Below are 1,899 nucleotides of genomic sequence, written 5' to 3'. Positions count from 1 at the left end.
TGAGGTAGCACGGAAAATTTAAAATATGCCTACTAAACTGGAAGAAATTGTTAAGAGGATTTCAAGCTGGAGTTTTAAATGTATTGCCTGGCTTCTCTTTACTGTGCATAGTAAAATATAAGCACATGGAGATAAGCTAAAGGAAGAACTGCAAAGGATAAAAAGTCCAGGATGTGCTAGCTTTGAAATTAAAATCATTTCTTATTCCAAGACTTTACAGATGGCAAACAATGCTAAAATTAAGATGGCTTTCAGGCATATATCAATCTAGGGCACTCAGTAAAAGCATGAACTGAAGATGAAACAGATGGCGTAACTGTAAAATTCTTTGCAAAGAGCTTAGAAAAAAACTAAAGCAATGGCTCAGGGAACTGGTGAGGAAAAAGCCCCAAAACAATGTGAAGGATGTGCTCCGTAGACCTTCTTTTCAAGTAATAAACTTTCTAAGCATCTTGGAGATGAACTTCAACTGCTCCAGAATCTGCCTGAAATTGAGATGGGCTTCCAGAGAAGGCATTTGTAAGTGCGGGTTTAACAGATGGAGTAAACTCCAATAAGATTCGTAAGATACTCATTGATTAAAAAAACTGTACCAGTGCCCAGTATATGAACTGAAAGGGATCAGAACAATACAATATGATGACAAGAGGTTTGTGTCAGTTGTTTTTCTCATTGCCAAGACAAAATGCCCAACACTCAAAGTTAAAGGGGAAAAGATTTGTCTTACAGTTTGTAGAAGGTTTCAGTCCATAACTGGCTGGCTCTAAAGCAGGGTGGCACTACAGACAGAGGAGAAATATTCACAGTGGGCAGAAGGTAGCCAAACAACAAGGAACCTTAACAGTGTCTTTCTGCTCCTTTTATTATTTATCTATGCTCCAGATTCAGGTGGTGCCATACAAATCAGTGGACTTATTTAGTGGACACATCCTTGATCCCAGCATTGCACCACAAATCAGTCCCACACACTAGCTCCAACCACCTCCGAAAAAGCTTTATCAGTGAAAGCACGAGGTTTTTGGTGAGTGCAGGGGACATCAAATACAAGCCATAAATTCTCATATTTCTAGAGTCAGAAAGAAAGCTGAGATAAACTCCTTAGTTGAAAATATAGACTTCCATTTGTGAAACAGGAAAAGTTATTTAAAAGTAGAATCAAAAGTCCAGAAAATGAAATCAAGTGCCCTGGAGAATCACTACTGGGAAGTAATTAGATTTAGATTTAATAAACTATGCCTAGATAGATTTTTCTATCTGCCATACACACACACACACACACACACACACACACACACATTTTAAGGGAGAGCACAAACACAGTCCCTCACTACCACAAATTTATGCAGTTAAGTTTCCCACATTTAGGGAAATAGCAGGGGTCAGCACATCCGAAGTGCAAAGGATAAGCCTCACCCTGAGCAAAATACCTTCTTGATCAAGGTATCTCTCTTGCCAGGTAAGTATCTTTTTCATACTTTTTAATGGGAGAGTCTATAGTTGTTAGCACATACTTGCCTTACTATTGTAATTTGGGTATCTGGGGAGTATGAAACTTGCCTCATTTAGTCCACAAGTATTCAGATTAGGAGAAATTATTCTAGAAGTTATCTCAAGGAATCAAAACCAAGGAGCCTCACTGCATTTGCCTCCTACAAAGAATGTGCTAGATTTGAAATTAAAAGCATTACCATTCCAAGACTTTACAGATGGAAAATCCAAGTTCAAAAGGAGTGTTGCAGTTTTGGTAAAATCAGTACCCCTGGCTTGACCCCAATTCTTGGTTGTGAACATACATGAGAAACATTAGTCCTCTTAGAGAATATAAGGCCATGTAGAAGGAACTTCTGTTTTGGGCCCTAACAAATAAAGTGAGCAAAATGTATAAAACTATTGCTTTCA

General features: G+C 38.2%; 1 non-coding gene across 1 annotated transcript; it reads right to left on the bottom strand.

Annotated features, from left to right (window-relative positions):
* Nucleotides 1-1,299: 1,299 nt before the first annotated feature.
* Nucleotides 1,300-1,464, bottom strand: LOC111757999 (U1 spliceosomal RNA). Its single transcript, XR_002792249.1, has one exon. It is a non-coding gene; the product is annotated as a U1 spliceosomal RNA (small nuclear RNA).
* Nucleotides 1,465-1,899: the final 435 nt, after the last annotated feature.

This window comes from Cavia porcellus, unplaced genomic scaffold, assembly GCF_034190915.1.
Source record: "Cavia porcellus strain 051 isolate PalLab524CR breed Dunkin Hartley unplaced genomic scaffold, mCavPor4.1 scaffold_28, whole genome shotgun sequence".
NCBI lineage: Eukaryota > Metazoa > Chordata > Mammalia > Rodentia > Caviidae > Cavia > Cavia porcellus.
The sequence above is the reverse complement of the archived record's forward strand: the minus strand, read 5'-3'. Positions and strand labels throughout refer to the sequence as shown.